Consider the following 15,181-nt stretch of genomic DNA (forward strand, 5'->3'; position numbering starts at 1 on the left):
AGCTGGTCCAGAGTAAACTGAACAGCAGGCTCCTAAATGGGAGCGCAATGTGAACTACAGTAGCAAATTTTCATGGATTAATGGCCAAATTGTTGTCTCATAAAAGTCTGATGGCAAAATTCCCATAGGCTACAAAAGGGACAGGGTTTAACCCTAAGAAAAGATTCCATTTAAAGCATTTGAGTGTCTCCCAAGTGCCAATTATTAAATCAGAGGCACCATAATAACGGAGCTCAAATGTATTTCAGGACAAGGAGATGCAGTTGGGAGTCAGTAAATGCTCGTCGTGGGATTTCTGTGGTGACTTCGTTACGGAGCTCGGCCCTAGCCTGTGCACAGTGCTGACAATAAGGCTGGGAGGAGAAAGAGCCTGAAAGGATCGCATTGTAACTGATGAAAAGAAGCTGTTTCCATCAGCCACCTCGTCAAGCAGCTTGGCAGTGTGGAAGCAGAAAGGTCTCTTCTGGTGACTGACCTCCACCACATTTCTCTTCTTTCAGTGCCATTAATAGGCACCACCGGGCTCTGCTCCAGGCTCTAAGGCAGCTCCAAGTAATCAAACAGTTGCTGACACAGACCACGCTCGGAGAACTTCTCTGTCTCCACAGTGCAGTTTAATACCTGCGTATCATTATTTCCTCTTCCTCTAAATAAGTAGCTGGCAGCGACAGTACATGTACATGGCTCCATGCGAAAGGTCTGTTATGTATTTACTTTCAATTTTCTGCATTTTGCTGTTCATCATTAAATGGAAGAAAACTACTAGAGGCTTTCCAGAAAAATGCCATTTCATCTCACGTGCTTCTGCTAGGGACACTAAGATCCTAATTAGTGATTCTGGACTCTCTCATTAACAAAACAATAAATGCCAAGTACAAGCACATCATCTGCTGGGATGCTTTAAGCCTTGGAGATTTCAGAGGAGCTCACAAAATGTGAGGGTGAGGAACTTGGTTATCTAACAGACTGTCACAAAGTGCCACAAAATTCACCTAGCCCTCTGAATGAGGTGAAACCCTGTAGTGGAAGCAACTCGCGGGGTACCATTCGGTGGTGCAGGAACAGCTTCCAGCTGGACTAAATTATCTGGAGGGAGGAGCTGGCTCACCGAGGTGAGATGAGCTGACTCCATTAACAAGCAATAAAGCTGATTTTGAACTTTTTCCTTGTTTTCCTAAAGGTTTTTTTTTCCCTTTGTCTGGCAATCTTTTTGCCTGTGTTTGTCTGTAAGCAAGTTCTTGTTACCAGGAGGAAGCCCCACAACTTTGTTTTCACTTAAGCAATCCCATAGCCTGTCTGGATCCATTCGTACACACTCTTTTTTCCTTTTCCAGATGCTTCTCGTTTGACTTTATACTAGGGCTATTTGGCTAGAAATTAGACCTCCCTTTGAAAACAATTTTAAATGGCTCTTTCAACCTTGTAGCCAGGCCCTTTTAGGGTATGTATTTACACAGAAAAGCAAAAGTATAAAATAAATAAAATATGAACAGGAAGGCACTAGATAATCTGTAGTTTCTGATCAGAGATGTGAAGGTATTTAGCCAGAGCAAAATGAAATCTCTGAACAGAATGTGTATTAGAGACCCATTCTATGAATACACTTTGATAGTCGCAGGAGGTATCTTTTTGAATCTATAAGTAGCCCTGGAAAATATGGCTCCGTTTTCATTCAGTGACAATTTCATTTTGATTTTGAATGGATAGATTTGATTCTTGATTCTGGTTTTGGTAAGAGATTGGAAAAGGAAAGAAAGCTCTCCTTTATCAAATACAAGTTGGTTTTCCAACTTTGCATGGTTAGCTCAAATGGAGAAAAAAATATACGGCTAGATAAAGTAAAATCCAGAGACAATGAGGTGAGACATTTCAGAGTAGCAGAAATGAAAGAATTTATGCTTGGAAGAATGTACTATATTTGCTTTTGTTATATATAGTATCTGATGCTGGACTTTGTTGGTTGTATGTATATTAAGAAGCCCCAGTTTTCCTTCCAAGAAATGTAGCTTAACAATCTAACTTTTTGTTGCTGCCGTTACAGAAGTTATATTTATTTTTAAAACCTTAAGTCTATAATGTGATTAAGCCTTCCTCTGCCTTGCCGTTACTTCAAATATCATTTAAAGGAGGTTTTATTTTTAAATAATAATGAGATAATTGTCATAATTTGTACTTATGTTTTTGTCTAGCAAACAAATCCCAAAGACTTACCATATCTCATCTGCTTTGAAATCAACAGGAGTTTTGCCATTTAATTTGCTGGAGCCAGGGTTTTACCACTGGAATCCAAATAGCCTTGAGCTGGAATGACGGGCCAGCCTGAGTGCCACGCCAAAGCCTCCAGCTAAGGAACAAAGAAAGCTCAGTCCGCTTTGCTTTCCCTTTCAGTACATGCAGAGTATGGTTTTTCATGGCCTAAACGCCATCTTCATAATTTCCACCCTAGCCCACTTCTGAACAAAGGCCTGCATCGGGCTCAGAATAAAACTGCAAGTCTTGGGCAGAAGAGATGGTTGTCAGACAAATATAAAGTTGTCTTTAAAGTGTTCATGTTTGAAATTTATTCTAGGAGGAGTAGCTCAGCCCTTATGAGTGCAGACCCTCCTGCGGGCTCATCTTTAGGCCTTTTGTCCTGACTCTCTCCCTGGGATTGAGCCACGGAGATGCTGCCCTCCTTCCTTCGGGGAGTCCGCACTCGATTTGTGGTTAGGGTATGCTTCTTTGTCCTTTGTGGTTTTGAAGGGTTGAGCTGCCAGAGCTTTAGGAATAAAAGGTTCTGAATTGTGAGGGGTGTAGCTGTTGAAGGGAAGGGCTTTTACTCATTCCCGGAAGGTTAGATTTGGGGTCTACTTGACTGTCTTGCCCTGGGTTGTGGTATCTGCCCTTTCTCTGAAGACCAGGCACTGCAGTGGTTCAGAGCCCAAGATCTAAGTCAGAATTCAGTCTGTGTAACCGAGGGCTCAGTCCACTGATTTCTTTTAAAAAGTAAGACCCAAGAATTAACATAGCAGTAGAAGCTGTCAGTGCATACCCTCAGACACGAGGCTGATGGACTCACAGCTACGTGTGCTTATCAGTAGCATTATTGGTACACAGAACATCCTCATGGAAGTAGCCAAGTTACTAATAACTGAAAATAAACACGTTTTAGTGGCAAGTTTTCTTTATTTATTGAGGAAGTGGTAGTAAGGTTTGTCCTACAGATTTGGCTCTAGTAGCATTCACTTCCTTAGGTTCTGACACGCACACATCTGGTCTAACACCAGATAGGAAAAAAAAGAAAAAAAGAAAAAAAAAAAAAGCTTTGCTTCAGGAAATCATCAAAGGAAATGCAATAACCGTGTGTGACTGCTGCAGCCCATACAAAATGTTCACTGACAGTCTTGGAAGCTCCAAATGTTAAATCCCTGGAAATAGCAACTTTAATGCTGTAATAGTGATAATTAATTATCAGCTCTGCCACTTAACGTCTTGGCATTTTCATGGCAATGACTGGGGCTGGGACATCCCTCTGGCTCCCTCCTGGCCATCATGTGATGTTGGGGTGCTGCACGGTTCAAAACCCATTTACTGCTCATTTTCGCCATACCCAGCCCATTCTGCTTTTTTTTCATGAGGTTGTTTTTGGCAAAAAGCTCTAGGATGTCTGTCAGGCTTGGTTCTTAACCTGCTGGCCAGACTCACGTGGTTTGTGTGCTACTTCTGCTCTCCCTACAGCCTTTCTGAGTGCAGGGTGTGATCCTGTGCAATTACTGACCATAAGACACAATAGCTTTAAAATCTGCAAGAGACCCGATGCTCAGGGTCTTGCTGCCCTGATTAGGGCTTCCCAGCAGAAAACATCTTCCTGAAACAGATTCTAGCGTTACCAGCTTGTGCACCACCGTTTGCAGCTCAGGGGAGGAGAAGCCCGCTGCCTCTCGCCAACCCTTCGTCCTGCACTGGAGCTGTGGGCCCAGAGGGACAGGGCCAGCACCCCTGTGGAGGGACTGCCACTTCCTCGGGCATGGATCACTTGGGCTTTGCCACCTGCTCGGTTACACTCAGACACAAGGATCTCAAACACAAGGATTTAGTATCGTTCAGATGTTGCTGAGAATTACACAGAGGTCTGTAGGCAAAAGCAAAAAAAAAACCACAACTATGCTCTCCTTCTCTAATTGCTGTTAGGCTTTCTTCCAACCACTAAAAAAGGCTTTCAGGTTGCTTACACAGACACTATAACTGGGAACCCATCTCCGGGGATTCCAGACCTTTGTCCAGGGCACTCTTTTTATTGAAGAGGCTGTTGATGCAGTTGTATGTGCATCCTTAACTAACTGCTAAATAACTCCCTAGGGTGCCGTTCGGCTTCACGCCTTCCCCACGAGACCATTCTTCAGTTTACCATCATGAATAATGGATCAGTCAGTTAAAACTGGTGACCTCTTCTCCTGTGTTGGAAAAGGATGCTGTCTGTGGCAGCAAGAGGCTTGGCCAGAAAGTAAATGGTGTTGGTTAACGACTGGCCGGGCAAAGTCAGCACTTCTGGTGAAACAGAAGCCGTGCCACACAGATGTATACTCTGACAAACGTGCCTTTATTGCAAAGGCTAATAAAGCAGGGTGTTAATTTCTAGCTTTTGATCAATACTAAATGTAATGGTAACCCAGCAGCTTCAGGAGTGAGTGCTCCCTTACCCAGATTTTATGGATATTGTGATAACTTCTTATATCTGGGTTTGAACCTCAGGAGAAAGGCTGTTGTAATACATCAAGCTGTTGGGAACTGACAAAGTAACACTGATGTCAAAGTGTAGCTTTGTTTTCCCCATAATTTACATCTTGCTCTTCAGTTCTGAATATCCAGGACCTAATTCTTCAGTTAAATTATTTCAAACACTAATAAAGTTCAAAACCATTTTACATTTGCTTTACTCTGTTGTCAGTACATGACTGTGGTGCCAGATGGAGGAGAATCAGAACCCTGGACTGAAGCCTGAACCTCAGAGGCTTTTCTTTTCTTCCTTTGAAGAGAACAAAATCAGTGGCCATCTCTTTGTCCTAAATGCAGGTCTTTCACAGCAGGTCATAAGTGAAAACCACCGCGACCATCCCAGTCTTTCCAGACTCTGGTGGGCTTTGCCTCCAGTGCACCACGGTCTTTCAGCGAGGCAGGAATTAGTTGAAATCCATCTTCGAATGGCAGGTTCGAAGGTTTAAAGCACCAGCTGGTGTCTCCTAAAAGTGCAGGTGCATGACTGAAAGCCATGCTTTAGCCATTGCCTTTTCCCAATCACCCAGATAGCGGGCAAATTATTTTGGGCTAACAGTTGGGTATTCAAGGAGTCTGGACTGTGTTTGTCACCCTTCCTGCAGTCACGCTTCATCTTTGCGTCATTTAGCCGAACTGTTTCGGTTACAGAAGAATAGATGTTCTGCTGGAGGAAGGAAGCTGCCGCGTTGGCCTTGGCCGATCTTCGTCTGAGCTAGGAGAGGCTGGAGTAATTGTGCTGAGGTGGACAGGCAGCGGCCGTGCCAAGAACAATATTATTTGCATTTTAAGTTATAGCATCTTAATGGAATCAAGAACTGAACCAGGTTTTCTTCAAAACTCATTTGAAGGTTTGCCAAAGGGGCGATTTACGACTTCCTAGCAATAATGAACACTTAGCTGCCTTGACCAACATGTGGTCACGCATGTTGCAAGCTGACATAAATATTTTATAACATGTCGCTGCAGTTCCTGTTCCACAGAAATGTTTGTCAAACAGCTCATGGAATCAAAAGGTTTTTAATCTTTAAATTTCATCTCAAAGTAATGGTACTATTTTTTTTTTTTCATTTTGAACTTGGATAACTTCTTTCGTACTGCCCTTGATTAAAAACAGTTGGACGAGGAGGATGGGAGTTTTCATTTTTGAACTTTGGAAAAATCTCAGGAACTTTATTAGTTATTTGATTTATAGTCTAGTGTAAATATCCCTCTAGTGCAGTGGGTGCTTTTGAGACTGGAAGTGGTTAAGCTCAATCTCAAGGAAGTGAAAAAAAATAAAAATTAAAGCACTTGTATGAAATTAGCGGTATTTTGTCACCTGGACTATTTGGACATCATTCCGCTCACACCATGTGGAAGAAATAGAGCTAAACTTCTGAGGAGCAAAGAGAACGGGAAATAAAAGGACTGTATCACTGAAAGAGTATTTAGAGGTCCTGGGGGGGACGTTTGATAGAAAGGATGTTTCGTCTTGTATTTGTGTTATTGTACAAATCGCAGTCCAGATGCTCCGGTATCAGGGCCAGACGTGCCGAGTGCTCGGCATTCGGCTGCGTGTGATTTAGGGACGGCTCAGAGCAGGTGGACAATAGACCAAGATAGCAGGGAGAGTGCACGCAAAGGTGATGAGAGCCGTAGACCCGAAAGGTCAAATCACACTTAGGCGAGCACTTCACGCATCGTCCCTTTTCCTCTCTGTATTAAAGAGGAAGAAAAAAAATGAAGTAAAATATTCAGGGAAGGAGGAGGACGAGGGGCCAGGTCAGAGGGTAGTCACGGTAGGCTAGCTGCTCTCCTTAGTGATGCCAGAAGTAGTCTGGACAGTGGGATGACTGATCTCAGCACTGAAGCAAAACATGTGCTTGGCGAAGCAGCAGCCCCTGAGGTCAGCCCAGAGATCATCGCAGGGCTGCCTGGAGGCTCCATGGGTATGTTCATGTGTGCACACACAGCTTCAGCTCCCTGCCAGCACTGAAAAGAGGGGTTGGGAACTAGTGTTACAGCAGTGCTGGAGGAAGAAGTGCCTTGGCCCTACAGGCATCGCGGCTGCTGCGATTTCTCTGCTGAGCACAAGTGGCGAGGGAACAGCAGCAGTGGCGTGAAGTCCTCTCATGGGAGGTGGAGGCTCACATGGATGTCCTGCGGGATGCTCTGTGTTTACCTCTACGTTTAGTTTTTCAAGTGGCGGTTTTATAATTGGAGGAGAGTTTTTTTTTTTTTTTTCCATTTGTTTTACTGAGATGACAGATTTCTTACTTAGGGCTTTCTTTACTTCTCGTATTCCTAATTTTTACAGAAAAACACTGCCTTACTCAAGAATCTTTCATCTGAGGGAGTATCTGAATGCTCTGCAAGCATCTCAGATGACCCACTGGGCCTTGAGGCAGGCATATATAACATCTCATTAAACAGCTATCAAAGCTGTGGTTCGGGAGCCAAGCCTGCTGGTCCTGGGTTGGATGGGAAGGAGCAGAGAGCAGCCGGTACTGCTCAGGAAGCCACTGCTGATGGTTCCTTCCCACAAGCCTTTGTCAGAAGAAGCACGCACATAGGAACAGTGGAGAAATCACCTCCGATAAAATCAGTAACAAAACCACTGTTGGCTTCATTCAGGTTAACCTTCCATCCAAGTGATCTTGTGAAGCAGCTAGCTTAGGCAGTGCACATCAGTGACCAAGTACAGCCATCAGCGATCATCCGTGCGCTGTCACCCAGCTCCAACCTACCTTCGGAGCGACCTCCAAGGTTTCCAGCAAACGAGACGTAAATTGCAGAGAGAGTCCCATCCTCCGAAATCACGGCGTGATGCAGTTTGCGTGTGAGCAGTAAGTGCACAAGTCTCATTTTATGTAATTTGCAGGAGCCTCAAAGGGAAGTCAGTGCTCTCTGTAGTGCTGAACCCAAATTATGTGCAACCACAATTCACATGACCAGCTGTGTGTACAATGAGAGGAGTTTCCAGACATTGTAAAATTGGCTTTTAAAACCATATTCTCTCAATGTTTTGGATCACATTTAAACCTTAAAATCGCCTTGATCTTTGTTCTCAGACATATTTGGTTGTTTGAATTGAGGATGAAGACTGTTTTTCATAGACTTAGGAATGCAAGTTTTTTTTATGCAGAATTCTTCCTGTCTAGGGAAAACATCGTAGTTGGGAGAAATGTGTGTCTGCAACATCACAGAAACTGCCATGCTCTGACGGAAATATTGGGGTTTGTGCTTGGTGAAGCTCTTAAAGGAACTGATTGCACCCTGCTCCTTCTCTGCAGGTGGTGAAAGAACAACCTCCCCCATGGCTGAGGTAGAAAAGAGAAGCTTGTAAGCCACAAAACTATCCTGGACCAGCTTGCTTTTCTCACTAATTGGCATAAAACAGTGTGACAGTATTACGTGTAAAACGTGGAATTACACAGGGAGGCAGGGAATCATGTAGATACTACCAAGGCAATTCCATTTTCTTCGGAGTTGGGAAAGCCAATCCACTGGGACCTGGGTGCCAAAATCATGTGGGGTTTTTGATAAGGGGCACATCCACCTATGTGCTTAGCAGTAACACAAAACCTGGTATCATTGCTACTTGCTCCATCAGTCCTCCTCTCTCTATCAATAAATTTGTTATAAAGTAAGGGGCGACCAGCGAGCACTTCAGGTTTTACGCTCATCCAGACAGGAACTGTCTTTTACTCTGCTGTTTATGTGTGTGCACCTACCATGTGTCCCGCTCTCTTTTGGGATTCTTTGTTGCTATATTGCTCCTAATAATTTATTTGGATTTTTTTTTCACTAAATATTTTCATGTAGCGTGGTGGTCCTCTCCTCCATGCAGTGATTTTACTCTTCTTTACTGAAAAATGTGCCTTGCATTTAAACACTTCATACTTGTAAAGAAATTTTTCAATTTAGTCAGGGGAAAAAAATCTAAAAAAATCACCCTAATCTATTTCTCACTACAACCAAAGAAGGATTCCCATTAACTTGGATAGAAGTCTGTGTGCATCCTAATATTGCTTCTGTGGGGGGAAAACAAGACGTTGAATTTAGCCCCAGATTTGAGTTTCTTAAAAAAACAACAACTGTATCTCATCGCCTCTTACTTGGCATTAGCTGGTTATCTCCACCTTTCCTGACAGTTAGAAATAGCCTCCTTTTTGTCTTATCTGTAACGTTCATAGAGCCTTCACAAAACCAGTCTGCCAAAACAGCTGCTCCTTGGGGAAGTTCATCTAGGGCAGTTTTAAAAATCTTCTTCTTAATGACACAGAATCTTGTTTGCAGACAAAACACACATAATTTCTATCATATGGATTTCTTTTGTTTTCTATGGAGCAAAAATTGGTGCCCTGGAGGCTGGCAAGCTGTGGGAATAGTACCGAGTTCTCTGCTAAGTTCAGTATAGTGCCGTACCCCTGCAGTTTGAAAACACAGTGCGGGGCTTGAGGAGCTTAGAGCTGAAGTTGGTCCTGTGGATTAATGAATAAAACCCTGAAGACATTTGGCTTATGAGTTTTTTTTTTTTTTTTTTTATTGAGGTAAACCTCCAGTAACATGTGGGAACGCCATGCCTCTGCTGCTTCTCGCCTGTGACCTTGTCACATGCCCATGGGGGATGATCAGGTCCCCGGCCAGTAAGTATTTTGGCACAAGGGCTTTGTCACAGTCCAGTTCTGGTCACTCTTACGTTGGTGTAAATCAAAAGTCACAAGGTAGAAATGAGAACAGTTATGGAAATATATCCCTCTAATCCGACAAAACGAAGCTACTCACACAAAGCAGAACAGTTACCGGCAAAACCTCATTAAGAGTAGGGACAATTTATGTTGTGACTGAATTAGTGGACCTCACTGAAGGTGGTTCCCCAGGAGCTGAAAGAAATATTGAATTGAATTGCTTAATTATCTTTGTCTTGGAGGGTTTTTTTAGAATTCCCAGGCTCTGTGGGAGAGGAAGGAACAACGATGTGAAAGGATTAGAAATCCATGATTATATTGCTTTGTAACAAAAGGCATGGCCAAGAGTGTGGGATTTTTTAACTTGTGACTTTGAACCCAGAAAGAGGCATAGATACTGTAGGAAGACTTTGTAAATCATGGTCAACAAAAGATTTGCTCAGCAATAACTGCTGAGAAGGCACAGTGGGGAATCTCTCCAGGTTTCAGAGAGGACTCGCTGAGCGATGCTTTCCAAGTACCCCAAAACATCGTGGGTTTGGTACTCTTCCAAGCTTAAGAGCACACTCACATGCAAATTAAAGGTAATAAGAAGCTACAAGACATTTAAAATGAGAAAATAAAGAGTGACCCTTCCAATGTGCCTCCTTCCCTCTTTTTTATGCAAATAATAATTTCAATACAGCTTTTCCAGGGTGGAAACGCTGTGCAGGACAGGGTCTGGGGCTGGCTCTCCATGCCAGCATGGCTTGGAAGCACGAGGACCATTTGGCTATGCACTGCTCCTTCTCATCAAAGAGAGTTCTCCAGTCAGCTGATGCCAAAGAAGCAACAGCAGCACTTGGCCTTTGTAGAAAAGTCCTGCACAGTGCATAAAATACATGTTTGCTGCTGCTGCCCTCTGCTCCCCAGCCACTGCCTGCAGTCCCACCAAGGGTTGCTTTAGCCTCTGGCATGGACCCTGCTGGGAGCAAATTTAGCTCGGACATAGTCAAGGTGTGTCCCTGCTATAAACCTGCAAGGTGCAAATATCTGCGGAAAACACGTTGCAGGCAAAATCAGTAGAGAATAACAAGTTTGTCAAGCTCCCTGACTATTAGGATGTCCCCGGCGTGGCTGTTGGTTTACTAATTATAAAGCAGACGCAGATTAGCTGTGCCTGTTCTTGCACCTTGCTGCCTGCAGCAGCATCCCTTCCCAAGCCCAGGGAACCAGGAGGTTCTTTTTCAACACAAAGCCCCTCACTTGGCTTCCACGCAGTGCGAAGCCTGGTGGGCAGCTGATAGTTTTGCCTTTGTTTTTGGTTAGTGACATAGCATCTGCCCTCTCCATGACAACTCATTTCCCACACGTTTTAAAATGAACTGGAGCACCTGGCTTCAGCTCCGCAGGGCTGTGGCTCGCCATCTAATCAGACTTTTTAAGACCAGGAAAAGAGTGGTACAATATGGCTTTCAGGCAGTCTTAAAAAAAGAAATTCAGCGCCAAAAGCTTTAATCTTAAACATAGCAATGCCTCTGTGCATTCCAGCTTTTGATCTGAGGCAGAATGTGTTTCCAAATTCATTTCACGCTGTGCTGTTTCAGTGAATGTAACCGCTTCACCCAGGGGTCCCTCTCCTGGACCTTCAGAAAGCAGCCTTCAGAGGCAGGGCAGGCAATCTCTGCTCTGCTCCCTGGCCACGGAGCCACTCTGTGATGCACCAGCTCTGCACTTCGAAGCATTTTGGAGATTTAAGTGATTGTGGAGGCAGCAACTTCTCATCACACGTGATTGCAGCTGCTCCAGTGTGAAACTCTTTATACGGGTTGGTATAGCTCGTTTGGAAGTGCAGTGAGCTGGAGATGTTGGGCGTTAGTGTCTGGGGCTATCAACAGCTCAGCTGTGGTTGTGTTTAACGGAACAGTTTAACCTGCTATCACAATCTGAAAACTTACATCCGTGCACGTAGATCTCCAGAATGCCTAACATTCAAGCTCAGTGCATGAAAGGAAGGTGTGGGGAACTGGGGTCGGCCTCTTCTTTCAGATAACCAGTGATAGGACCAGAGGGAATGGCCTCAAGTTGTGCCAGGGAAGGTTTAGGTTGGAAATGAGGAGACATTTCTTCTCAGCAACAGCGGTCAGGCACTGGGACAGGTTGCCCAGGGAGGTGGTGGAGTCACCGTCCCTGGGGGTGTCTAAGGAAAAGTTGGACGTGGTGCTTGGGGACATGGTTTGGTGGGTGACATTGGTGGTAGGGGGATGGTTGGACCAGATGATTTTGGAGGTCTCTTCCAGTCTTAATGGTTCTAGGATTCTGTTCTATGATTCTGTGAGTTTCCCTTGTCTTGAAATTTATGGCTTGGCATTGAAGACCAGAGTCCTGGCACTGTGCAAACATAAAAACTTGCCAGAATTTAAGCAGTCAGCAGAGTCTTGTCTGTGGCGTGCATGAACATCCATCCCTGTCCAACTGACAGACAAACCTTTCTAGAACTCCTCGCTCCCTTTTGAACCTATTTAATATCAGTTATTATATTAATTCCCAATACCACTTCAAGAGGTGACCCAGCATGCTGCTGAACACTTTCCAGCCCTTTCACTTTTCAGAAAAGCAGCAAATCAGGGAGGTGGTGGATCACAGCAGCCAAACCCGGAAAGGGAGCAGCATCCTGGTGAGCTCCCCCAAAAAAGATAAAAAGCCACAACAGGACTGGAGTGCAAGTGCCCAAACACAAGTGCTTCACCTTCACAGCACCTGTAAATTGATGACAACTTCATGCTGCTCCTGGGTAAAGAGGAGCTGGATGCTCCTGACTACACTGATGGTGAGGATGATGTAGGAGATGTTGTTCAGGCAGGACCCAACCAATTGTAAAATAATAATAATAAAAAAAAAAAGGTACTGGTGGGCGTGCAGACTGCTGCTTCTGTAAGCCATCACAGCTGTATTTTGCACAGAAATGTGCTGGGCTTAATAAGAAAAAGAATTGCATTAGGTGCGGTGTCATTTGGGGAAATACTAAAACTTCAATATTTTAATCAGTGGAAAATAACTGAAACGCTTTTTTTGCCTATTGAGAAAAATACTTCAAGATGATTCGTGGTGGTTGGGGGCAGAAATACGCTGTCTTTCTGCCTTTTCTATCCCTCTCTCTTTTAGTGACCACCATGTGTTTGTGTGTTTGCTGAGCTTCGTTTCTGTTGCAGGGGACGAGCGAGGGCCAGGCTGTGATGTGACTCTAGGCAAGCAAGTGGGGTATTTAGTGCCAAATATTTGTCTCCCCTTATCTATCCTCCCTGTTCAAAGGTTGCAGGAAGTAAATGGCTCGAAATTGTGGGTGTATCTTTTTTTTGCCTTTCACTGCAGATAAACTTTGACATTCGCGGTAGCTCGGTGTTCCCTGCTGTGATACAGGAGTGTCAGTTCGTAGCCAGACAGTGCCTTAGAGCCGTGTTGATCTTAGCCTGGTATTTCAGCAGTCTCTGTTCTGGAGAATACAGATGGTTGCAAGTTTTCTGATGCGAATGTTTTTCTTTACATTGAAAAATGATGACTCACAAAAACTCCAGCTTTATCTTGTGGGAATGTACCAGTTCTGCTGGGAAACGCTTTTGGGGGAAGGCTTCTCAGGTCCAGGAAGGAAATTTGGGTCAAAAATGTCAGGCACTTCAACGGAACCAGCCACGTCCTGGTGCAACATCCATCAACGACCACAGAGATCACGGTGGCATTCCTGGGTTTGACAGCAAACTCCTGGCCTCCTGCCTCCCAGAAGTCTGCTGGCAGCAGGAGGAATGATTTCTGTCTGCAACAAAGGTTTGGCAAGTATGTGGTTCTCTGAATATATGTGGTTTTCTGAAATATACGAAGACTTTTCCTAATTTGTGCTACTACACTATTTAGTAATAGAAGTGTCACATTACGTACAAGGCATGGATTTGGCAAGCAGGAGAATCAGTTCTAGTCCTGGCCTCCATCCCTGTGTGGTCTTTTCCAGGTTACTTGACACTGCTTTATCTCCGCTGGTGGCTGGCCGAACGTTTCCAGCAGCAGCCATGCCACGTACAAGCGAGAGGCTCTTCCAGCGGCCCCTTCCCGCGGCTGGATGTCCCCTGGGGGTGCGCGGAGCCATCAGCGGTGCGGGTCAGCCAGGGGAGCGGCTCTGAGCTCAAGTGACCTGGCTATTTTTAATCCAGGTACTTCCTCTCCCTCGTTAGCCATGTGACCCCACAAATGCTTGTGCTGGCACAAGTGTTGGGGTGGCACAGGGACAGGAACAAGCAACGGGAGGCGATGGAAGGCTGCCAAAAACAAGTTCATCCAGAGACGTCCTCGGTTTTCCTTGGGCGGCATTAATAACAGCTATTTGTCATACATTAGCACTCAAACCATGGAAGAAAACAGCAGTTTATCAGCTATGTACTCATAAAGCTGCTCATTAGGATTTTTTCAAGCATTTCTCTGTTTGCTTGAGTAGATGTAGTTCAGTAATTACCAATCTGGAATATTTTACTGCCAGCTCTTCGTCGAGATACAAATCGGTTGGTTAGTTATGGGTGAAGTTTTCGTTAGGATTTAAGCTCTTCAGACACTTCTGAAAATGTTTCCTTCTATCCTGCTGTCTAATCTGGTATCAGGATAGCAGAAATCCTATTAATTAAGGTCTAAGACCTTTCATAATCTTCTTCCCCGACTGCAGAACGCATTTACCAGTGCTGTTCACTGGAGCTGTGTCCGGCGCAGGATGGTGCTGCTCCTCCGAACATCAGCCCCCGCACGCATGGGAACAGGAGGCGCTCAGGTTTCTGCCTGGGAAGGACCAAACAGTCCTTCACAAGCAGGGATTTCCCATGCAGTCTAGCGTTCGAGCTTCAGTTACGGGCCAGCAGGAGCTGCCTTACGGCACTTCGCTTGCTCCTTGAAAAGGTGGGCTGTGGGCAGAGAGGTCGGCGCTGAGAAAGCATCCTGCATGTCAGACCTGTCTTCTGTGCTGTCGGTGGGCCATTAATGTTTGTCGTCTGAGGGAAACAGAGCAGTGTGTGCCTGGAGGAATAATAAGGAATGATACGCCTGGTGGAAACAAACTACGTGAAGCTGATGAGTTTGACAAGAGTAGTTAGTATCTGAATCTAAACCTGAGATGTGGTTTATAAAGGATAAACAGTGGCAGTCGAGTTTTCAGGCCACTGAATCTGGTAGGCATGAGGTAATTAATTAATACAGTAAGAATGCAAAGTGGGAGAAACCCTGAGGTTGTACACTGTAAGTTTCATACACCGTGTAGGTATATACACTGTACAGGTGCAGAGAGCAACCAAATTCAAGTGGCAGAAGAGTGTGAATCAGCAAAGCCCAGGAGCTGTGGTGTTCTGGGGGACGTACCTGCAGGGTCTGGGTGGGCACAACCCAATGCTCCCTGCACCCCAGGACTGTCCTGGGACCTCCGTGACTGTGTGTCAGTGCCTGCTTTCCTCTTGGACACGTTGTTTCTGGCTTTATAATCAAGGTGTTTCTGGTCTATGTCTGTAAGGTCTATTTTCAGCTGCTCTGACATGGAGAGCAACTGCACGAGGGTGATAAAGAATGGCACGTGGCTCCTTCAGCAGGAACAAACCTAAGGCAGTGTGCTTGGGGACACAGGGGCAGCTGGAAGCAGGGGTGCCCCTGCAGATGGGAGCTGCTGGCAAACACCATGCCCCCAGCCCCCTGCCTGCCCAGCTCGCTGCTTCCATGCTGCCTGCCATCACACGTGTGCGGGCGGCAGGATGCCT

At 45.1% G+C, this 15,181-nt stretch overlaps 1 protein-coding gene across 2 annotated transcripts in view; it reads left to right on the plus strand.

Annotated features, from left to right (window-relative positions):
• ME3 (malic enzyme 3) overlaps positions 1–15,181 on the plus strand; it is a 121,532-nt gene that overhangs the window by 49,216 nt on the left and 57,135 nt on the right. The window lies entirely within an intron of this gene.

Source organism: Oxyura jamaicensis, chromosome 1 (genome assembly GCF_011077185.1).
Source record: "Oxyura jamaicensis isolate SHBP4307 breed ruddy duck chromosome 1, BPBGC_Ojam_1.0, whole genome shotgun sequence".
NCBI lineage: Eukaryota > Metazoa > Chordata > Aves > Anseriformes > Anatidae > Oxyura > Oxyura jamaicensis.